At 40.5% G+C, this 24,430-nt stretch overlaps 1 protein-coding gene across 9 annotated transcripts in view; it reads right to left on the bottom strand.

The window, feature by feature from the left end:
• The window catches only part of atxn1a (ataxin 1a), a 439,854-nt gene that overhangs the window by 122,775 nt on the left and 292,649 nt on the right, over positions 1 to 24,430 (bottom strand). The window contains exon 6 of one of the 9 annotated variants that reach the window (XM_041183902.1): positions 23,081 to 23,117. The exons of the other annotated variants lie outside the window; for them this stretch is intronic. The gene's annotated coding sequence lies outside the window, so the exon portion shown is untranslated. The remainder of the gene's footprint in view (positions 1 to 23,080; positions 23,118 to 24,430) is intronic. 9 annotated transcript variants of the gene reach the window in all.

Raw genomic sequence — 24,430 nt, 5'->3', positions numbered from 1 at the left:
TCACCTTGGCAACAGTCCAAGACTAAACCAGTCTAGTCACAACCTTGGGTTATATTTGACCCCAAGGTGAGCTTCTGACAACATATTCGCCCATCACCAAGACTGCATATTTCCACCTCTGTAACATGCCTGACATCGCCTTGTCTCAGCCCATCTGCTGCTGAAACCCTCATTCATGCCCTCATTACCTTTGGACCACTCCAGTGCACACCTTGATGGTCTACCACATTCCACCCTCCATAAACTTGAAGTCATCCAAAGAGGCTGCCGGTTAATTAACTCGCACCAAGCCCCGTTCACCTATCACCCCTGCGCTCATGGACCTACATTGGCTCTCAATCAAGCAATGTCCTGATTTTAAAATTTCCATCCTTGTTTTCATGTACCTCCATGACCTCATCTCTCCCTACCTCTAATCTCCTCCAGCCCCACAACCCTCCAAGATATGTGTACTCACCTAATTCTGGACTCCTGAGCAGCCCCAATTTTAATCGCTCCATCATTGAAGGCCGCATCTTCAGTTGCTCGGCCCTGAGCTCTGGAATACCCTTCCCACGCCTCTCCACTAATCCACATCACTTTCCTCCTTTGGTACTCCTTAAAACCCCATCTTTGACCCAAGTTTTTGATCATCTGACTTCATATCTTCTTATGTAGCTTGGTGTCATTTTATTTCATAGTGAAATAAACTCCTGTGACGTGCCATGGGATGTGTTATTAAAGGCAATATAAAAATACAGGTTATTGAATTTGAGGCAAACAGGCGTCTATGAATATACTCTGTAGATGTTTCTAATATGTCATATATGTCTCACATCTTACCTGCACCTAATTTCAGTTTCTAATTCACATCTCTTAAACCAAAAATCATTAGCACCATAAGAAACTTGCTCCTATATAACAGGCAATACCATTCCTGAATTTGCCAACACTGGGTGTATGGCAGAGTTAGACACTTAATCCAATTTAATTACTGCCAGAGTTCCTGCTGCTGATCAAGTGACTTTTTTTAAATGTACAAGTGCATGGACAGAGTGAGGACAGCTGTGGTATCATTCATGGCATAATGTGATACCATACACTTGCTCTCCATTCAAACAGGAAATATGACCATTTGGGTAACTGTCCACTGGATTGCAAGAAACCTCAGGAGGCAGCCCACCACCTTCTTCTCTAGGCAACATACAATGGGAACTAAATGTGGCATCACCTGCATCAAAGTCTGAAAGCAGAAATTTAAAAACTCAATCAGTGCCTTCAGGAGAAAAGGGGTGAACAAATTAAAGGGGAAAAATAAGTTTCCATATTTTTCTTTCCTGCAGGGTGATAAGCAAAATATTTCCATTACCTATTCCTCTGGTTGTGTTCCCTACGGCACTCAACTTTGGCTGACAGAGTAGTCTGGCAGCGAGCTTCCAAAGCTTTGCCAATGCCATTGAAGGCTAACACTAAGTGATGTGCGAGTGTGACCTGACCATGTCACACACTCAGCGTATTCTCTCCTTGCGCCAAAAATGCTTTCTTTTCATTCTTTATATCCTCAAAGCAACCTAGCTTGAGATGTGGAGAGCAGAGGGACCATAGATACAAATTCATGACAAAGACATTAATGCGACATTGTAAATGCTGCCTGTTATAAGTTCAACAGCATTCTGTGTTAAGCAGTTAAGCACATGATGTAACTAACATAATGACCCCAAAACTGTGAACAAGTCTATGGGAGCTAAAAAAAAAGACAGGCTTGCTTTAATATAGGACCTTTCATGTCCACCGGCATCTCAAAGTGCTTTACAGCCAACTAAGTTCTTTTTAAAAATGAAGTTGTTGTTGTAATATTGGAAACACAGCAGCCAATTTGCACTCAGCAAACTCCCTCAAACAGCAATGTGATTAAGACCAGATAATCTGCTTTTTGTGATGTGATCAGCGGGTAAATATTGGCCAGGTTACCAGGGGATAACTCTCCTGCTCTCTTCTTCAAAATAGTGCTGTGGAATCTTATACATCCACCTGAGCAGGCAGATGGGGCCTCAGTTTAATGTCTCATCTGAAAGCTGGCACTTCCAACAGTGCAGGGCTCCCTCAGTACTGTACGTAAGTGACAGTGTAGATTTTTATGCTCAAAGTCCTGGAGGGGACTAGAACCCAGAACCTTGACTTGGAGATGAGAGAGTGATCAACTGGGCCACGGCTGGCACAAAAGCACCTGGAGGAAAAGTGCACGAGAGGGCAGTGCTGATCAGGAGAGCAAGTAATAAACTATGGGCTACAGATGAGCGTGCAGCAAGGAATAGCTTGATTGTGTAGTAAAATGTGCCAGCAAAAGATGTTATTGATTTTTCCATTACTGTTCTTTGCTAAACGTGGTATAAATTATAGCCTATTTGCAAAGCTACATTAATCTACTTGCAGAATCAAAGGTCGATGGAAAAACCGTGGATAAATCAACAGCCACAGCTATTACCTGGGTACAGGTGGAATATCTCATTTTCAAATTTAAATATCAAGGTGTTCTCAATTTATAGGTAATCAGCTACCTAAAAGCATCAGCAACTTTGTTGTTCCAACAGCAAAATACTGAGGATGCTGAAAATCTAGATTTCCAGCAAAATGCTGAATCAGGGAAGTGACAATGGTGTTAGTGATTTAGAAGGCAATGGAGATATTGGTAGACTTCTGACAAAGAAGCAGGCCCAAGCCTTATTTACAGCACCTGAGCCACATTTTATAGTGCCTGTGATCTCCACAACCCCCGAAGTTTACCCACAGTTCTGAACCATGTAGTTTCAATGATACCAAGCCATATCTACAGTTCCTGGGAAGCCAAGCCACATATTCCCATTTCTGGAATCGGTCTCATTGAGAAAACAGCTTCCGGGTATTTATAATGGACTACAGGCATTTAAAATTGTTTTTTGTTTAAGAATTTCATACAATATAGTATAGCATAACCTGTAAATTTTTAACAAAGAGAAATTTCATGATGGCTGCTCAAACCATAGTAACTGTTATTTTTGGTAACCTGTTAACTGATTAATCATGATTGATTGTTTTATATTTCTTCAGTAACTGACTTCCTTGTTTCTGATTTTGCATATTCCCTAAATTCTCACTGAGTTGTTTTTTTAGCTTAGATGCAATGAAAAACTGTGGTCCCAGAGGTTGCTTACAAATGCACTGATTTTATAATACATACCTACACATCTATCTTTGTATGTTTAGGTTTATTTGCTGATAAAATGTCTGGTGCTTCACGAGTTGTTAATGTTTTTCAGTAGTTCTTTTCTAAATAGTGATTAAAGTCCTGTTTTATTTAAGTGATAATATTCTCGATTTTACTTTTACAATGGTTAATACTGAATCATAAAGATCAAGAGGGTACACGCCAAGTTAGTTAACCTCAGCCAGTGTGGCAATGGTAATTCTAAAATTAGATTCTGGACCTAGTTTTTACTTTGTGTGATTGCCTACAATGGAAATAAAAAGTGTGAGAGATATACAACAGGCTGCCAATACACTAACACATGTTGTACCCTTTTGCACAAAGTCAAAATTACCTTTTGTGTGCACACATGCAGAGGTGAGAAGATGACAACATTATTATTGATCTTTATCCAATGGACAGCAGTGCAGGCTGGCAAATAGGGTTGTTTCCACTGATAGATCGCCCACCCCAAGAAAATTGCACAGCCTACTGAAACACTTATTCGGGGCTTGTGAAGATGGAGTACCAGGGACTGTCGCTGCCAAAAGAATTGTACCCAGGAAAAGCAGCAGCGCTTTAAGGAAGCAGGGGTAACCACTGGAAAAGCTTACATTTTCAATGTTTGCCATCCATGCCTGTTAAAGTTAGAGCCAGCATTTAGAATAAAATCTACTCCCCTACTTTGAATTGTTTTCAGAAATCCAACATCATTATTACTAACTCAAACTATTAGGCAATTCAACTGCATTAAACCCATAAAGATAGGGTTCATTTCATTCCACTGGACTCCGCAATGACTTTCCCCACACTAGGAAGCAGAAACAGAAATTTTCTTTTATCTACTCATGCATCCTGTGGCAGTATCACATAAATAAATCCATGCAAGGATTCTTTATGTAAAAATAATCATAGACCTGGCATTGACAGGAAAACAAAGGCAATTCTGTCACCTCTGTGTAGTATATTATTGAGGAGCTTTCTTTTGATCAGTGATTTGGTTATTATGTAGTTATGCAAGTGAAGCCTTTCACTTTAAAAGGGAATTATGCCTTGCATCCAAAAGATCATTACAAAGCAGAATTCTGGTAATATTTCTGAAACAGGATTTAGAATATGGCAGTACATGTGCAATTTCAACCCAATGTTATCCTGCTTTTAATACCTATAATGGCCTTTTGGAATAGTGGCATCACATGCTCCACAGCTTTTTATTATTCACCATTAAAATATCCTCAGGAATTTTAGCTCAAAAGGTAAACTGTGTTGGTTTTCCTTTTTTGCCAAAATTCACTGTAAAGTTCAGTTAAAGAGAAACCTAACATTCAGAGTGCACCACACAAGAAAAGCGCGAGCGGTGGTAAAATCAGTGGGGGAATGGGCAGAGACGAGATACCAAATAGGTTAGTTGCAAACCTTTCCTCGCTTTTCTACCCTCTACCCTCCCTCAAAGCAAACACAGCAACGGGTTTGAAAAACATTGTAGCACAGAACATCTGTTCCTTCTCGAGATAGAAATCACGCACTCTCAAAGGGACTGGAATGGGGGCAGAATCCGTTTCTGTTGGATTTCTGTTCCTCCCTTGGTACGAAGGTCACACTGGCATTTATTTCATCCATCATACACCACTGTCCTGATTTAAATTGAGTTGTCTGGCTGAACCCCAGCTTCCCCATCCCCAGAAATCTTACCAAATATACCTCTGTCATAGTAAATACATTTGCATGGCATATCTATTGGACAGGGCCTCAACAGGTCCCACAAAACATGGTATAAACAGAAATCCAATCCCAAAAGATTGACTGTTTTCAATTTGGTGGTGGTGGTTGTGTGTGTGTGTGTGTGTGTGTGTGTGTGTGTGTGTGTGTGTGTGTGGGGGGGGGGGGGGGGGGGGGGATGATGATGATGATGATGACTGCAAGCAAAAGCATGAAGATGGTTGCCGACCTCGCCAATAAAGTGGCTTGGCACTGTGATAATATCTCACCCAGTCCATAGCACCAGCGCCCCAATAATATCTATATTGCCATGGGGGCCTCTGTTTAATGAGTAAATGGCCACATCCTCTAGATCTTTGCAAGAACAGACTAGCGGGCAGATATTCTACCCAGAGTGTCTGGGCTTTTTTTTTAAGTTTTAAAAAATCATAATATTGAAAACATACCATTCAGTGCAAATAGCCATCAGGTTAACTTTTCTTCAAAAGCATTTACTTCCCAAGGTTGGCCTAATTCCTTTATTTGCTGAAAACTACAGCGTACTTTCCTTGGGACATCTGATTAAGGGGCCTACATGACAGTGGAAACAAGCAGAGTCTTCTGACACTATTTCAATGGTAAGGCCCAATGCTTTGCTGTTACAGATGATTCCTCATCAAGGCTAGGAAGCATATGCATAATTTGATTCTTAGAAACAGGCATGCAAAATTAATAGAATGTTGATAACTAGAAAGAGCGTAACATCTTTCAAGGTTCCCCAACAGAAGTCCTATTTACTTACTGAAAATTTTGTAGTATCAACAACAGTGCAACACAAAAACAGACAACATGCAAATTTACTCTTAGGTTTACAAGTGGCATCATAAATTCTGCTCAGTTGAGCTTTGCACAGTGAAAATGTGAAAATTTGCTCTTAATGAAATAGGACCATTGGTCCAGAAGTTTCCAACTGTGACTAGGTAGGCAAATCTTGGGAACATACAGGTAGACCGCAAGGATTTTTGACCTCAGACTAAAAAATACATGGGACCACTAAACTATAATAAGTTAAGCAACTGGATTGAAATATCTTCTTTTCACTGTTTATACATAAGTGAAAAGTTTGGCAAAGATTACAAAATCAGGGCCAACAGACCTAGCCCTGGACAACTCTCGCATTTTGAAAAGATATATGCTGAATAAATATGCAGTAAACTAATATTTATCCACATGTCTGCCTGTCCAAAATATGTTTGTATCTTCCAAAATTCAACTCTTTGAAGTTACTCAAGGCTATCCAAACAAGTCGATTATCCCAGGAGTTTGCTCAAACTACTGTGCACTGTTTAGTACTGTACAAGGGCATCCCAATCTTTTGTTTTCACAAAGGTTTGTGCCATGAAACCTTGGGGGGTCACATATAAGGCTTAAATCCAGTTTCTGTTATCTGCAGATATCCGACAGTAACACATGTTGGGCTCTGATTCAGGATTTATAAACCAGTGACACACCAGCACCTTTTCAATCTTTCAAACAGGACAAACCAAGCAAATAAATGTAATCGTAAACAGGATGGAGTTGGCTGAGCTGTAGAAGATGGATTGCCAGGGCCTCAAGCCACATATAGATTGGATGCCCCAGTTGTGTAGCATTTGAGAGCTTTTTCTAATTCTGCACCAATGCTTGAAAAAAGCACACAGCAAATACTCCTCTCCAGGTCATTACATTTTGGCATTGTATTGCAAACAACCTTAAATCGTAATAACTGTTAGACCATTCAAGTTTACTCAAGTAAAAAGAGAGAAAATCTGTCAATATGTTTGGCTACAAGAGCAATAGGGAATAAATGGCAAAGTTATTTTTGATGCTGAACCTACAGTACTTGTGCCTCATATTTTAATTCTTTCCCCATTCTCTTGCTCTATTATTTTAGGCACAATGCCCTCAAGTGACCTACTAATATTGTCCACTGGAACTGCCATTTAAGCAAGTTACCAGGGACCAGCCAACAACCATGGAATTATAGTCTAGCATATCAGCACCTTCAGGGGACAGAAAATTGGAAGGGGAAAATTGAAACAGCGCAGCAAGGTCTCACAAACAGCAAATTAATTATTTTCTTTAATTGGTGTTGGTTGAGGGAGAATTGTTGGAAGAGTGTCATAGGGTCTTTTACATCACAAAACTAAGCAAACTGGGCTTCAATAATACCTCATTGGAATCAATTTCAGTACTACACTGAACAATCAGCCTAGTTTATATGCCCAAGTCCATGTGAGGAGTTCTAAACAATAATCTTCTAACTCAGAGAAAATTGGGTGTTACCAAGTGAGCCATGATGTGACTGTGCTTTGGTTCACGAACACAATAATCATTATATTCCATGCTGCTGCTAGGAGAGAATGCACAACTGTAGTCTGCTTGGATTATGCACCTATAAAATAGTGTCATTGGCAAATTGCCTTCACTTGAATTATATACTATATTTTACTTACCAGTTAGTTGTTTGGAGAAATCTTATGCATGAAGGCTGACTCTGAAGTCATGTCCAAAATAAATTGATGAATCAACTCTCCTCAGACAACCAGTAAGTTCCCAACATTAGGAGCCTAACCAAAAATTATTTGATCCATGTGTCCTGGTCCTTGAAGGCTGCAGTTTCAAGTCTGAATTTCTTTCTCAGTTCTGGTTTATAGAGTAATAGAGACATTTACAGCATAATGTACCTTTTTTTTTTAAGTAATTTGTATTCATCCTAGAACTAGGCTAGGTTTAGGCAGTGGGGTGAGGGAATGAGAGGGACTTTCCCAATGGGAAATTAGCTTTATCCAAGCTTTTTTGGCCTTCATTCAACATGTGGTTGCCTGTAGTCACAATGAATTGCAGAAGTCTTCTAAGTAAGCCACATTTTGCTGGTGGGTGATACGAATATGTCCTAACTCCTTTGCCTGATCTCCCCTTACCACTGACAACACTGCAGTCAGAAGTTCTGATCTCAATTTGCTAACACCACTCTTGTTCCATCTGCTTTGTAGATGCATGAGCAGATACCAAGTTGTCTCACTAAATTTCTTACTCCCCATCGTTCCTCTATATACATGCCAAGCTAGAAAACTAACAAAAACTGAGGAACAATTTAAAGAATAGCCTTAAAAGTGAAAGTTCAACATGTAATTAGGTTGAAAGTTCAAAGAGGCACTGGTTTTTCATAACATTAGCTACGGATTTACCAAACAGTCATTTAGTTAGTCGGATATTGTGGTAACCAGAGCAGGGATTTTCCCTCATCTCTTGTAGAGAAATTCTGGGGTGTTGCGGATATGTACCAATACTCTTTGCTGCTAAATCTTACCATGACAAATGTATAGCAATATTACAAAAATGGGACATAGGAACACTTCTCTTCCCAGCAGCCCCGAGTGCAGAGAGACATCTTCTCTCCTTCCTCCTCAGCTTTCTCTAGCACACTCTCCCCACCCATGCCCCCCCGGTTCACATCATAACTCTTTACTCTCAGTTCATGTTTGCACCCTCTTCCTCAATCACTTTCCATCAATTCATTCTGGCACCTTCCTCCTCTTTTCCTTCTCCCCGTAATGCCCCATTTCACGTCAACACGATCCTCCACCTCCCCCAAAGTTCACACACTGGCACTGTTCCCCACAGAAAGCTGATGTAGTTTCATTTGCTCACAATTTCCCTCTCCCTTCTTAATTCACACAAGTGGGAAAATGCTATAATAAAAAGCTCTCTATTGATGAAATTACTGCTGCTTCTGGCTTTGATTTGATTGTGTTCTGGAGGGATGGAGCTGTGCTGTAGGCAGGAATTCCTGATCTCTCAAAACTATCTCGAAAATTCCACCCACAGCATTCCATGGAACAGCAGTAGAATTTGTAAGCGGCACTGATTTTCATCTGCAAATATAAACAAGAGGACAATGGCCTCAAAATGCTGACTATTATTAGTTGGCATGTAATGTTTTCAGATTTGCATTTCCTGCTAACAGCAAGGATCAAGAACTACTTGGAAAATTTTAGGCCTAAAGCTATGGTTATGTTTTAGGATCTTCCTTCCTGTGAAAAAAATAGTCAAAGGATTTTGGAAAATAATAAGTTACCTTAAATGTGTTTTAAAGCTTACTGTTCTGTGCAAGTTAAATAAAAAAGGGATCTGGCACAATAGATAGCTATGAGCAATGTCATTTCATCAATAATAAGCAATCGGTTAGCTTGTCTCAGAATCAAAAAGCACCCCACATTTGCTCTTAGGGAGTCTGCTCCGGTTTCTGGTTATGAATATAGATAACACAAAGATACAAACAAACAGTCAGGGAAGCTTTTTGAAGCAGTTTATTGGAAGGCAGGCAGGCAGATCTTTGAAACATAAAGCTGTATGGCAGAGTCCCAGACAAGGAAGGAAGGCAGGGGAGAAGTTTTTTTAAAGTCAGAAAAGCCAGCCATGAGGTGGAGGAAATGTAGCTTAATCTGCTTCTAGGGAAATTTGGGGAAAAAAGCATTTAAAGGACATGAATTTCCAGATCACTTGGGGATGCTACCATTATGTCCTTGGGTTATGCTGCTGTACAAGGAGGATATCATGTACAGAGCAAATTAATTCCCAACAAAGAGACATTTAGAGTGAGGCTACCGAATCTGAGGAAGTAACTTTACGTGGCATTTCATCAATACATCTGAGCTCCAACATGTTCCACCATTGAGTACTGCAATAAGGCTGTCTTACTGCAGCTGTACAGGGCTTTGGTGAGACCACAGCTGGAGTATTGTGCGCAGCCATATGTGCCATTGTGGGAGTGCAGCGAAGGTTCACCAGACTGATTCCTGGGATGGCAGGGTTGTCGTATGAGGAGAGATTGGGTTGGCTAGGCCTGCATTTACTGCAGCTTAGAAGAATGAGAGGAGATCTCATTGAAACGTATAAAATTCTGACAGAGTTGGACAGACTGGATGCAGGGATGATGTTTCCTCAGGCTGGGGGATCTAGAACAGGGGTCACAGTCTCAGGAAACAGGGTAGGCCATTTAGGACTATGGGGAGGAGAAATTTCTTCACTCAGTGGGTGGTGAACCTGTGGAATTATCTACCACAGATGGCTGTGGAGGCCAAGTCACCATATATTTAAGAAGGAAATAGATTTCTGGACATTAAAGGTATCAGGGGCAAGGGCAGAGAGCGGGAGTATGGCATTGAGATAGAGGGTCAACCATGATCATATTGAATGGCAGGGCAGGCTTGAGGGGCCAAATGACCTATTCCTGCTCCTATTTCCTATATTTCACCTCCTTAAATAGCACACTTGAAAGACCCAACAAACATCTACATCCATGAAGCAGGCATCTTGGCTCAAAGGTCAGGTGGCCTATCCCAACCTTATTTACTGAGAACACTGTGGAGAATGTAACTTATTTTTGATCATACTTTCTTAGTAATTATGATTATGTGATATTATGCAGGCCTCTAATTTTACTGTGAAGGTCCATGTTGCAAGTGTGGTCAATGCTTTTATAGATGCTAAAAGCAGGTAATTTTGTAAACTTCTTTCAGAATGCAAAAGTTTAACATGGTTAGATTATAGGATTGCTGAGAGAAAAATTAAGCATTTTCATCTGCAATGAATTACATGATTGAGATGTTTTCTTGCTGCCCACTTTACACATAGGGTTAATGTCAGATTCAGGTGAAAAAAATAGGTCAGGCTTTCGATGCACATGCACACCAGATTTATGACTGATAGACATCAGGGGAATGCAAAAATTGTAAATTGTAACAGTGTATCTGATTGTCTGGTTCATTGCATCAACAATTGGATTATTCCATCACAATCAGGTAGGACAGATTAATTTGTTTTCATTGGGAGTCAATTCAAACACCTGTATCCCTGTGGTGATACTTTTGAATATTATTTGTCTAATTATCAGCTCTCTGAGCTAGAGAGAGATTTCTAATTTTCTTTATTCCTGCCCACAGTCAAAGAATTGCAGGCTAGCTTGCTCCAAATTGGCAAACATGATGAGGGGCCATTGCTGCAAGTGGACATCTCAAGCCTCCATGGTACAACAGCACAGAAATTACCACACAAGATTAATCAGGGATTCTGATACAAGCCCAGATTACATTCAGCGTCAGCACAGGAAAAATGACTGCTGTTTTTATATCCTGAGGAAGAACAGCAAAGTCCGTAATTAAGTCTATTGCTTGTTCTTGCTTATTTATCTGCTCGTGGTTGAATAATTCAGGGTAGTAGTTTACAGCCTGAGCCATGGTCTGATAGGTTGTTTATTCTTCTGCTTTCTAAAGTCAAGGAAACCACACGTAAACATGTCGATATATCTAGTAGGACGAATACAGTGACAAAGGTTTTCCTTTCAATCCATGGGCTGACTATGATTACCCGGTATTGGACAAGTAACGGTTGGGAGCAAGGGTTTGCTTATGTGAATGGCTGGTAATGGTAAACTTATTCGGAGTAAAAATCCAAAGATGCAACCAGTACAAAAAAAATTGGAATTATTTCACTCCAAGAATTTTCTTCACAATGATTCATGACAGACTAATTGCCAATTCCTCTCACTTACTCAAGCTTACATCTACTCTGCTGCAGCTGTAGCGATGCTAGCAGTTCACTTTCAGAGACTAAGAACATTTTTTAAAAAACCATGAAATCTTTATCCTATGCAGATCACCATCAAGGCCGAAGATAGTAAGTGAGGAGACTTCATCGATCAGGAAGAATTGATTAGACAATGTCAAGTTTCTGCTCTGAAAGTTTAAAGGGACACTGTTGAAAGCCCTTTTTACACAAAACTTCAACAAGCAACAATTTCTTGCACGCATAATATGTAGACCACTATACATATATAACAATACATTTAAAGGCATTTTACTAAACGGTCAGGAAGTATCACTTTCGAGTAACTAACAGGTTGTGAGATAATATTTTGAATTCAACAGTCAAGATTGCCTATTGCCAAACAATTCTGATGTGAGTACATTTTAGAATGTTCACTCTCCCATGTCAATATCTGAACTCGTCAGCTAACATCCAGACCAATGACTACCTGATAATGGTAGATAACGCAGAAATATTTCTAGATCTAGAGGTAATGTGATAGTGACTGCCCTTGGCATGCAGCATTTGACTATGTGGCAGCGAGCAGTCCTAGTAAAACTGAAGTCAATGGGAATCAAGAAAAATTTGAAGTCATACCTAGCACAAAGGAAGATGGTTGTGGTTGTTGAGGCCAATCATCTCAGCCCCAGGACATTGCTGCAGGAGTTCCACAGGGCAGTGACCTAGACCCCACCATCTTCAGCTGCTTCATCAATGAACTTCCATCCATCATAAGGTCAGAAAAGGGTCTGCTCGCTGATGATTGTGTAGTGTTCAGAAAATGGAGCAAATAATACCCAGGACAACATTCAAGCTGGGGCTACCAAGTGACAAGTAACATCCGTGCCAAACAAGTGCCAGGCAATGATCACCTCCAACAGGAGAGAGTCTGACCACTTTCCCATAATATTCAATGGCACTGGCATTGCTGAGAATGCCCCATCAATATCCCGAGAGTCAACAAAAGCTTAACTGATTCAGCCACATAAATACTGTAGGTATAAGAGCAAGTACGAGGTACAATATTCTGCAGTAACTAACTCAGCTAGCTCTTGACTCCCTAAAACTATCTACAAGGCACAAATAAGTAGCAGTACTCTCCAGTTGTCTGGATGAGTAAAGCTCCAACAACACTGAAGAAGATTAACACAATCCAGGATAAAGCAGTCCACTTGATTGATACCCCTCCACTACCAGCGCATTGTGGATGCAGTGTTTACCATATACAAGGTGCACTGCAGCAACTCGCCAAAATCTCTTCAGCAGCACCTCCCAAGTCCACAACTTTACTACAATCTCTAGAAGGACAATGCTATAGGCACATGGGAATACTACCATCCGCATGTTCCCCTCGAAGTTCACAACACCCAGAGTTAGAGCTATATAACCATTTCTTTACAGTTGTTTGACAAAAATCCTGGAACTCCTTACCTTACAGCATTGTGGTGTATCACCACACAGACTGTAACGGTTCAAGGCGGCAACTAACTACTACCTTGATGAAAAGCTACCGAACTATAAGTTGAAGAAAATATTGCATCGTTACAGCTGTTTGACTGGTACTGCTGGTGCATGCTAGAAAAGAGGCACACTCTTAACACTCTTAACGTCTACGCCCCGTCACAAGGGGCTGAGCGGCTGGAGGTTTTTCAGCAGCTCCCACTGCTGCTGGCAACCTCCAGGCCGGTCATTCTGGGTGGTGACTTCAACTGCATCATCGATGCGGCTGGACGATCCGGCAGGGCCGACAGCAGATTGGATGCTACATCCAGATCCCTGATGGAAACTGTAAAGGATGCCAAGCTGCACGACGTCTTCAGCAACCCTGCAGACGGAGTGCAGCGTAGATACACCTGGTTGCGGCCTGACGGGTCCGTCTGTTCCAGGATAGACTTCCTGTTTGTGTCCCGTGCATTCACAGTCAGATCCACCGACATCAAGCCGGTGTTCTTCTCTGACCACTGCCTCCTACTGGCTGACTGTCACTTAGAGAAGGACCAGAGGGTTGGCAGGGGGACATGGAAGCTAAACGTGCAACTGCTGACCCCAGAGAACATCGAGGAGCTCAAGAGGGATTACAAAGGTTGGAGAACCATGAAACCCCACTTTGAGTCACTGACACACTGGTGGGAAGCGATCAAGGAAAACATCAAGAGGTTTTTCGTCCTCAAAGGCACCCAGAAAGCTAGAAAGGAACAGAGGGAAATGTCCTGACTCCAGAAAAACATGCAGAACCTGCTCTGGCTGCGGTCGATGGGGGTCGATGTCAAGGAGGAACTCCAAGTGGTGAAGAGCCAGCAAGCCTCGCTCTTTGCCTCGGAGGCCTCCAAGATCATCTTCCGTTCCAGAGTCCGCTCCGTGGAGCAGGATGAGACGTGCTCACGTTTCTTCTTCCAAAAGGTACACAGAGGGAGCTCTGTGATTAGCAGCCTGAAGGAAGAAGATGGCTCAGTAAAGTCATCACAGTCCAACATTTTGAGGATCAGCAAATCCTTCTATGCCGGATTATATGACGTGAAGCCCACAGACAGCACGGCCTCCCAGTCCTTCCTGTCCTCTATCACGGAGGTCTTAGACGACAGTACACGGGAGAGTCTGGGCAAAGCGCTAACTCCTGACGAACTGACTGAGGCCCTTGAGTCCTTCGAGAAGAGTAAAACTCCCAGAAGCGACGGCTTGCCGGCGGAGTTGTATTCGGCTCTGTGGGACTGGATCAGCCCAGACCTGCTAGAAGTGTACGAGAGTATGCTCCTGGCTGGCAGTATGTCAGAATCCATGAGGAAAGGCATTATCACCCTCATCTACAAGCACAAGGGGGAAAGGGAGGAAATTAGAAATTGGCGACCCATTTCACTGTTGAATGTGGACTATAAAATTCTGTCCAAGGTCATCGCCAATCAGGTCAAATCCGCTCTGGAATTGGTGATCCACCCTGACCAGACCTGCACTGTGCTGGGCAGCAAGATCTCTGACAGCCTCGTGCTGCTCAGGGATACGATTGCCTATGTACAGGACAAGGGTGTGGACACCTGCCTCATCAGCCTGGATCAGGAGAAGGCCATTGCAAAAAATTTGCAGCAGTGCCTTTGGTCATTTCTCCAGTCGCTTCTATCATTGATGGTGTCACCATCTCTTCAGATAATTTTTATGACAGAAGTGATATATTAATGCTGTTGAATGATTTAAAAGTAAAATTTCGGCTTTCAAGCTTCTGAATGTGTTGTAGATGGCCTGATAATGGGCTGGAGCAAATTACAGATAAAATCTTATACCCTTTTTCATACATTTAAAGTTTTGAAGTCAGCATTTGTATTCCACTTCTTCAAGCATTATTATGGGGTTTATACAGAGGGGAAATTCCAGACTAAGAGTGCTAAATAATATCATTTACTATAGAAAGATAAAAACAAACCTGCATTTATGTAACACCTTTCATGACCTTAGGACATCCCAAGTGCTTTACAGCTAATTAAGTACTTAGGAGTAGTCATTGTTGTAATTTAGGAAACACAGCAGCCAATTAATGCACAGCAAGGTTCCATAAACAGCAATGTGATAATAGCCATGTAATTTGTTTCAATCATGTTGACTGAAGGGGGTGGGAGCTAAATATTGACTAGGGCACCAGGGAAAACTTCCTTTTCTCCTTTGAAATAGTGTTTTGGGACCACTTGAGGGGGCAAACAAGGCTCGAGTTTAATGCCTCCCCTGTAAGACAGCACCTCCAACAATTCAGCATCCCCTCACTATTGCATTGGTGTGACAGGTTAGATTTTTGTTCTCAAGTCCATAAACATCTGACTCACTCAGAGGCAAGTATGTTACCCACTGAGCCACAGATGGTGTATAAAGACTAAAATTTTCCATGTTGGTGGCAAAGTTATGTGAAATTTGATTGGCAAACGTAAAGGTGGGCTTATAATACTCCTGGGGCCTTCTTTATACATAATTAAAATCTCCCAAATGGCACTTCATGTCCTTAAAATGTTATTTGCTGATATCACGATTTTTGGCTGCACTTTTCTGTCAATTTTCTGTTTAATTTAGCAATCATCAGGGTATAGTTGCAGGCTAAGACCACTGGATGGCTCTGTGGAGTAAATTTCTGAAGTGTTTCTCTCAAGTAGTCAACATATTGTGCATTAAAAGTCATGTATTTGTCAATTGATCTTTCGGCAACATCACGGGCAATTTACTGGTATATTATTACATTGTCTGATTGATCAGGGTAACAACGCAACAGAAGCTATACAGTCTTTTCATGGAAAGCAATTCTTTGGTCTCCATCTCGAAAATTCTGACAACAGTGAATTAATTCTGTTGTTGGTCAAGGGTGCCATTTAAAATCATCAGCTCTGCAACAAAGTGCAGTTGAATTCTTATCTTAGGTTGCCAAGAAAGGCTATGCTTGAATCAAGATATGGTTGAAATAGGATTTCCATAACCTGCAGCTAATAATTACCACCATGCAGATCTTGGTACTGAACGGCCATTTGCTCAGCACTTCAACCGGAATAAAAATAGAAAATACTTAAACGTCACTATTCTGTGCAAATTCAACTGCCCTTCTGTTGCTGTCTCCAGACTAAAGTCAACAAAGGAAAGACTACATTAAATGGATAATTAACAAAATAGCTTAGGTGCAGATCAGTGTATTAAATGATCAAATATTACAACAGCTCTCCCTTAAGCATTCATCAAAATAAAAACCTTCATGAAATTGAACTTGCAAGTTTAAAAAAAAACTGTCACTTGTTGGCTGGCTCTCATCAGGGCCCTCTCATCAGGGTCATGCCTTAGCTCCATTTTGAAGCTAGACACAAACACAATGTGCACTCTCTCCCAAGCCCGGCTCCCACCACCCCCACTGCCCATGGCTTTCAGCCAACATAAAGATATGTCATATTTCCATGTCTAGCCTCAGAAAAGCTGCAGATCTGGCAGCTCAAATAAAAAGCCCAGCCAATTGGTATTACATTTCAAGAAACCGTAGGCATTTTCTATTTTTTAAAAATTCCATAAGGTTGTCTTTTCCATACAAATGCACAAGGTAAAGTCCCAGTGGTTCTTCATATGATAATATATACCTCTTACTGAAGAATCAGAAGCTGTATACAATTGGAATAAATGGTCAGCAGTATGTACAGTACAATTCTATGCTTCAATGTAGACATAACACGCACAAAGATCTAAAACCTTGAAAAGTATTGTGCGTAATTAAACTATTTTCTCTTTGGATTGCATGGGTCAAATTGTAGAATTGGAGTCACCATTTAAGGCATTTTCATATGTCAGACATTCCTTTGAAGATAAGATATATTTTGCTCATGTAACAATACTAATTATAACCACTAACATTTTGAGATTTTTTTTTTAAACATCTTATATCAAACAGGATGCTCAATAGCCAACTGTGAGATAGTCATAATGAAAAGTTAATGACCTGAATATTAATTCTGGCTCTCTCTCCACAGCTGCCACCTGACATGCTGAGTGTTTCCAGCACTTTGTTATTTCAGATTTCCAGAATCTGCAGTATTTTACTTTTGTATTGTGAGACACAGTATTATCTTGAATCAAAGGATGATCTCTTTTATCCAGGTTTGATGGTTACCTGCAGAATTTATTCCTTTTTGTGCAACAACCTGGCTTAGTGACAGGAAACAAAGTACTGGTGGATGGTTGTTTTTCAGACTGGAGGATGGTATACGGTGTTCCCTGGGGTCAGTATTAGGAACCCTGTTTTTCTCGATACATATTGATGACTTAGACTTTGGTGTGCTGGGGACATTTTTAAAATTTGTGGATGACAAAAAAATCGGAAGTATTGTGAACTGTATATGAGAAAGATGGTGATAGAATTCAATATGGCATTGACCAGCTGGTGAAATGAGCAGAAACATGGCAGATGAAATTTAATGCAAAGAAATTTGAAGTGATTCATTTTGGTAGGAAGAATGAGGAAAAGCAATATAAATAAAGGATACAATTCTAAAGTGCGTGCAAGAACAGAGAAACCTAGGAGGAGTACATGTGCACAAATTGCTGAAGGTGGCAGGACAGGTTGAGGAAGCAGTTAAAAAAGGCTGCTGTCCAAAAATATATAGGGACAGAGGTTATAAGCTGAACTGAACTCAAATGTCCAAAAGGCTGTGAATGCCCAGTCAAAAGGTGAAATGTTGCTCCTGAGCTTGCAATGAGGTTCACTGGAACAATGCAGGAGAGGGCAGAAAGGTCAGAGTGGGAGTGGAGCGAAGAATTAAAATAAGGAGCGACCGGAAGCTTAAAGTCACAGTTGCAGGAAGTGTTCTACAAAGTGACTGCTCAACTTGCGTTGGTCACCCTAATGTGTTATTGTTCATTTGTTCTGCGTGGAATCTCGTCAACTGATTGCAGCATTTGCCTATCTAATAATATTATTAAACCTAGTTCTTATGAAGCTCATTGTATTTCAATGGACTAAGGTGAAGGTGGCAGGGGGCAGTAAGGACTCGAACTCCTGATCGTCATCTCTGATGGAAAAAGTTAGATGGATATACATTGGGTGAGGCAGGACCTGGCTTGGCTATGATGCTTTGCATGAAAGGCTAATCTTCCAATATTGTCTAGACTTGCTCATAAACAATAGCAACTTTGTCAAAGTGATAAAAAGCCACCAAGCAGCTTTGATACCACACCCCTTTAAGTGCAACTGTCTGTAGAACAAGAGGACAAGATGAGAAAATCTAGCTAATTTCCTGATCACATGCTGTTAGAAAAACAAACTTGATTTCAGTACCAATCATGCATTGTGTCAAACTTTTAATTCTTTCTCAACATCTTTATTTCCTTTCACTCATGTTGCACTGGCTCTACTGCTTTTACCTTCCAGTACACAATGATTGATAAAAAAACAAAAAAAACCCTGCTGCATTTGAGAGAGGACTAATTGCTGAATGTTATGGCAGTAATTGAATCCCTTGGGTGTGCTTATATTTATAAACTGGTCAAGCTTTGTTCTCATTGTTAGATATTATTTGCAGCATCTGAATGAATTAACACAGGCTTCCCTACGCACGTGACATGCTGCAGTATAAAAACATCAATAGACACTCCTAACGCAACAAGATGCCAGAATGACAGTTGAAGGGAGTTCTCAACACCATGGCAAGGCAGTCATTGAAAAGTTAATGCAATAGAATTGAATGACTGTTATACAACAGTGCAACTTGATTAAAGTGCACCTAGCTGCACAGCTGGGGGGAACTTGCTATTTAAGTTTGATGATCACCGCAGTTGGACAATTCAGATCTGCATGGCCCAAAGACAGCAAGAAGCCTGGGAGGCTTAGAGATGAGTAAACTGGAGAATCCTGGAAATTTCAGAGGATGAAGGCCAGAATTAGAACAATAAACCAACCCTAAGCACAGAAGATGCAGTGTTTAGACAAATTGGTAACCCTCTATCTTCCATTCATTTAAAAACTACAACCTATCCAAAACTCAGCTGATTGTATTCTGTCCCACTCTAAATTCCACTCTTGTGCTTCCTTTTTGATGCTGCCTCCTGCCCTGACTCAGATTTTTGGCTACACACCCCAAATCTGATTCCTGACCTGCTCCTGGGCTCAACCTTGATCCCTGCACCTTTGAACACCAGTGCTGAGCCCTGCCCCTATTCTGGCCCTGACCCCTGCCATTGCTGAAATACTTGTAGATGATCAGGTAGACAGATAAGAGGAACATGTGCAATTAGATCATACTGTATATTGCAATGGATATTCAACAAGGAAGTATATTTTCACAATAATGTCTTACTTGACCAAGCAAGCTGACAACAGATGTGTAACATATTTAAAGACATCATGAAATAGTGTTTAGCCACAATACTGTGGTCTCCTAACCGACTTCGACAAAAATGATGAAGACAATATTTCTAAAAGACTCAGTTTTCCCTTAATTACAGAAGCATATGGTAGGCTCTTCATTACTGAATTGTTAAAGGAAATCCACTTTCCTTAACTATAAACGGAAAGGCCTCAAAATAGAAAAAAGATTTACCAATAACATTTCCGGCTTTTTCCCTAACAATGATTCACGTTGCAGTATGGTTACTATACCTGAACCATAGAGCAATCAGGACAGCAGCTTGATCCCTGAATACAAAAGGCAAACTACAACATTTTATTCGGTCATGCTCCACAAGTGGTCCGCCCAAAGCAGCACTACAACTAAACAACACTGAATCGAAAAATATAGACAGAATTCTGCTACCTGGGGTCAATGGTCTAAAGTGAAATGAAGCTTGATGAGAAGATATCAGCTCGTATTGGTGGTACTGTTGTGGCTTTTGGAAAACTTCCAGCAAGAGCCTGTAAAAACTCCAAACATACAACTGCCACACAGCTATGAATCTATAATAGTTGATTAGCCTGAAAAGTTAACTCTATTTCTCTCTATAGATGCCCCCTGATCTGCTGAATATTTCCAGCATTTTGTTTTTATTTCAGAATTCCAGCATCTACAGTATTTCACTTAAGAACCTTTAATACCTGCATACTAAGTAGACTGCTGAAACATGGACTACATATGAAAAGAAAGGGTGCAGAATGAATTTATTTCACAGGCATTGCTTGAGGAAGATCTTTGTGTTCATTGGAAGCATAGAGTCCCCAACACAGAAGTACTGCAGCTTCCTAACTCAAAATATCGCGGCAATGCTCAAGCAACATCAGCTATGATGACTAGGTCATGTTGTTAGAATGGACGATGGTCACCTACCAAAAGTTGCACTGTATTGGAGAGCTTGATAGTGCCAGTGGATCTGTTGGGTGGCCAAAACCAAGAGACAAGAATTTACGCAAGCAAGACATCATTTCATGTCAGATTGTTTCCATTTGTTGAAGTCAATCAGTATGTGGCCAAAGCACTTGGTGCCAAAGTTCCTCAAATTTCCATGCTCCAGTGTGGAGACCATGTCTTCAGTTTGCCACAGAAGAGAGTATGCAGAAGTAGTCCCTTCTCCCACTGCAGCCAACAATGACTTGGTCAAATTGGGCTGTACTCCCACGTGAAGACTCACAACTGATAAGATGTGAATTGTCGGGAACGATAGAAAGCCAAAGGGAAGAAGCTCCAAAGCTTATAAAATCAATATCAAACTCACAACAAAAACACTCATTATATACAAAACAGAGTAAATTTATATGATTTAATACTTTTCAGGAGTGGAGGAAATACTTGGACTCTATAATTTAAGATATACAATCTCTCTCACTTTAGAAGCTGCAATACTTCCTGCTGAAAAGAGATTCCAAATACTGCAAATCCCAGCCAAAACAAAAAGATCTGCTCAAAAGATGCTTGAGTGGGATTCTCAGACAGCTCTCATTATGCTGAGAGTGAGAATCAATGTACTTCCTGCTCCTCCATGCTGAACGTGCTGCTGCACTGCAACATTTCAGTTTCTGCCAGGGCTGCAGCTTGTTACACAGCTCATTCTAATAATAAAAACAGCTGAAGAGATGTTGCAGCCACAACAGATCAGACAGGTAAATTTTCACTTTTAAGAAGGTACTGCAAGACAATGAAAGTATTTTAGTAATTGAATAAAATTTATTATTACATAGACCCATTTAGCAATATGCAGTGGTGTGCTTGTGTACATTTTGAAAAACTGATTTACTATCATCACTGCAGTCTGTCTCATTCATAAGCTGCACTTCAATCTTCATTTAACTTGCAGCAGCTCAATTGACTCACAGTGGACCAAGCACTGAACAATCTTGGTCCTGCTAAAATCCCAAGAAGCTAATGCCCTTCACACTATTCAAGTTTTGCAATCAATTGCAATTTTTTTTGCCCCTGATACACAAGCTAAGTAATACTTATATAGTAGGGGAATAATTCTCTCATAAGTAAACTGCCAGCACCAAATCAAAGAAGTAGTAGGCAAGTAGAAGTAGAGGGCAGTAGGCTAATAATTAAGCTTTATTTGACTACACTTCACATACTTTCCAAGATTAGAGCTTGGCCTAAATAGTCAAGTGGTTATGGTACTGGGTTTGTAACCCAAAGATCAAGAGTTCAAATCTCACAATGGCAAAACTATAGAGCTTGGCCTAAATAGCCAAGTGGTTATGGTACTGGGTTTGTAACCCCAAGATCAAGAGTTCAAATCTCACAATGGCAAACAATGTAACTTCATCTGAAACAGATGGAAACGTGTTTGTACTCGAAAGAGTTACTTTCCAAGATTAGAGCTTGGCCTAAATAGCCAAGTGGTTATGGTACTGGGTTTGTAACCCCAAGATCAAGAGTTCAAATCTCACAATGGCAAACTATGAAACAATGTAACTTCATCTGAATAGGAACAGATGGAAACGTGTTTGTACTCGAAAGAGTTACTTCCAAGATTAGGCTAAAGTAGAGCAACAGTCTTAAATAGCCAATTTATGATTTGCTGCTCATGTTTAAGGACTGATGGACCAAAAAGCCCATTTCCCCCCAAAATATAATTTAAACAGTAATATTAGTAAAGAGGTTCCATCTGGGTTGTCCAAAATATGGTTATAATCACTTTTGTCATGACAGTTCTCAACCTATTAAGTGACAACATAAGATATAAACCAGCACCCACTTTCCAATGCATTACTTATCAATTTATCATCTAAGGTCTTAAGCAGTGATGAATTTTGGGCTCCTGCCGCAGATCACTTCAATCATCTGAGGAAACCAATCTGAATTGAAGTAGACCTAATGGTTAATCAGGCCTCAGCACTGAAAAAGGGTCATACGGCCTCGAAACGTTAACTCCTTTCTCTCTCCACAGATGCTGCTAGGCCTGCTGAGCTTTTCCAGCATTTTCGGTTTTTGTTTCAGACCTCATCACTAGTTGTTTCTAGGCCCTTCCTTTCTCAGCCAAAAGTAAACTGCCAAAACTAGCACTAGTATCTTTGCCGTCAACTTCTTCAGAGCTTGTGCTATCGGAGGGGAATTCATGAAGCTATATTCCCTCCCTAGAGAATAATTGTTTAGTGCAATAGCTCCTTGATAAAGAGTTCTATTCACGTTGTATGTTTATATAAATGATGCCAATCCTTTCTCCCAGTGTGGTAGAAAACTCATTTTTATGTAAATACATTCCAGAGAAATAACTTAAGCACTGATACTTAGGAAAAGGAAAAGCAATTGCATAGACGAGCAATATTGCCGCTACACTAGAACTTTAAACAAGATGCTTCAAATATTCTCAGTAAAACTGAACTCTGACGTCTTTTTATAATATGACTAATGAGTAACACAACTGATACCTAACCCACTGAATGAAGCCCAGAACCTATACATTCAACAGGAAATGTGGTCCAACTCATAACTCAGGTAACAATGTAAATGCCAAACCACTATTTCTCCTACTCACTACAGTTTCTAAAACTGCTCCTGAGGATCAGTTGATTACGTTTCAATACTGAATATGAAGTGCATAGGTTTTAATTTCAGAAGTAAAGACTTTCAGGGCTCAATCTACTTTTTTGTTGGGAGAGATGAAGACTTTTATTGTAAATTTCCATACCTGTGGGAGTCTTGAGATTCTCTCAGAAAGAAGGCAACTAGAAATGCAACAAATTCATTTCATAATTTAAAAACATTTTTCTGTTAGACTACAACATAATATGAAAATGCATTCTTTTTTCATTCTTTATTCATTCATAAAAAGTGCATTCCATGAGCTTGGCACTCTCGCTTTTGAGTCAGAAAATTGAGTTCAAACTCCATTTCAGAGACTGAAGCAAAAAAAATCTAGGCTGACACTCCACTGCAGTACTGAGGGAATGCTCAACTGTCAGAGCTGCCATGATAGGCATAAGACAGTAAACCGGGTCTAGTCTGCTATGTTAGATGGCGTAAAGATCCCATGGCTCTATTTCGAAGAGGAGCAGGGGAGCTATCCTCAGTGTCTAGGCCAACACCGATGTACCCAAGTTATTTCTTTTACATTTCAGGTTTTATGCAATTAATTGACATTTCAAATCAGGATTCCAAATGCATAACTATAAGAGTTCATGGTTTCCAACTCATCCAACATAAAGATCTGATGAAATGTTTCCAGATCAAGTTTAGTACTTAATTCAAATGTAAAAACAAAAAACTGCGGATGCTGGAAATCCAAAACAAAAACAGAATTACCTGGAAAAACTCAGCAGGTCTGGCAGCATCGGCGGAGAAGAAAAGAGTTGACTTTTCGAGTCCTCATGACCCTTCAACAGAACTGAGTGAATATTAGGAGAGGGGTGAAATATAAGCTGGTTTAAGGGGTGGGGGTGGGGGTGGTTGGGGGAGAGAAATGGGGGGGGGTGGTATGGTGTGGTTGTAGGGACAAGCAAGCAGTGATAGGAGCAGATAATCAAAAGATGTCACAGACAAAAGAACAAAGAGGTATTGAAGGTGATAATATTATCTAAATGAATGTGCTAAATAAGAATGGATAGCAGGACACACAAGGTACAGCTCTAGTGGGGGTGGGGTGGAAAGACTAGCAGGGCATAAAAGTTTTTAAAATATGGAAATAGGCAGGAATGATTCAAACTGTGTGACGTACCTATATTTTCCTGTTCATTAGTATTTCAGAAGTACAGAGAAATTAGGTGCTTGGTGAGCATTTTTATTGGGGTGGTGGGTAGGAGAATAGAAAAACACATATAAAGTTAGGTTAAAAAATAACAAAATATTTTAGATGGAGGTCACAAACTAGCTTTCAGACAACCACAACATAAAACACCTCTTTCTCATTCATCTGCCTTCATTCCCCACAAGGCTGGGGGCGGGGGGGGGGGGGAGAGAAGGGGAATGATGGGAATTATTAGGGAAATACCAAGTGCAATATTTTGGGTGATTTCTGCTAATCATTCTGGAACTTTCAATT

The sequence above is a fragment of the Carcharodon carcharias genome, chromosome 3, assembly GCF_017639515.1.
Source record: "Carcharodon carcharias isolate sCarCar2 chromosome 3, sCarCar2.pri, whole genome shotgun sequence".
Classification (NCBI taxonomy): domain Eukaryota; kingdom Metazoa; phylum Chordata; class Chondrichthyes; order Lamniformes; family Lamnidae; genus Carcharodon; species Carcharodon carcharias.
Note: the sequence above shows the minus strand (reverse complement) of the source record. Positions and strands in the feature narration are given on the sequence as shown.